Source organism: Tarenaya hassleriana, unplaced genomic scaffold (genome assembly GCF_000463585.1).
Source record: "Tarenaya hassleriana unplaced genomic scaffold, ASM46358v1 Cleome583, whole genome shotgun sequence".
Lineage (NCBI taxonomy): Eukaryota > Viridiplantae > Streptophyta > Magnoliopsida > Brassicales > Cleomaceae > Tarenaya > Tarenaya hassleriana.
In genome coordinates this window covers 31,275-32,230 of record NW_010968357.1, presented here as the reverse complement: position 1 = coordinate 32,230, position 956 = coordinate 31,275, and positions in this window count along the sequence as shown.

The following is a 956-nucleotide window of genomic DNA, read 5'->3' as shown; positions in this document are numbered from 1 at the left end:
CTCTAAACATGTTTGGATGCACTCTAAGTATGTTTTGACGCACTCTAAACATGTTTGGATGCACTCTAAATGAGTTTGGATGCACTCTAAACGTGTTTTGGTGCATTCAAAACATGTTTAGACGAACTCGAAACATGTTTCAACGCACTCTAAATATGATTTCGACGAACTCTAAACATCTTTGGATGCACTCTAAGTCTGTTTGTATGCACTCAAACATGTTTCGACGCACTCTAAAAATATTTGGATGCTCTCTAATCATGTTTGGATGCACTTTAAGTATGTTTTGACGCACTTTACACATGTTTGGATGCACTCTAAATGTGATTGGATGCACTCTAAACGAGTTTTGTGTTGAGAAACAAAATAACAAGTACAACTCGGAGAACAAGAGAAAACCATGAAAGAAGACTTGGAGCACACTCAAGGAGACAAAGACTTGGATACAATCAGAAGGTTTGGAGACACACAAGCAAATGGAGACTTGGATTCAAATGGAAGCTTTGGAGGATCAAGACAAATGTGCAAGTAGCCGTTGGGAGTGCAGAAAATCAGCATTGGATTCACACACACATAGACAGAAGCTTACCTTAACCGAAGATACTCATGCTTAAGATTTACCATACTTAGACCAGATTTTATTTCTTTCCTTTCTCTCTTGATTGTATATAGCCGTTATGTACATTCTCTTCATGTTTTCTCCTCTATATAATCTGTACAAAAGGCCACGAAATATATATGAGAAAATACAAGTGATCCTTTTCATATTATTGATCACCTTTTCTTCTAGTTCGTTCTCTCTTTTGTGCATGAGTTTCGGCCACTTTTTGAGTGCATAACCGAACTCTTTTTCATCCTTTCCTTCCATTCAAAACGTCTATTTCTAAGAAATCTTCATTTTGGTGCACTCAAAACATGTTTAGACGAACTCTAAACATGTTTCGACGCACTCTAAA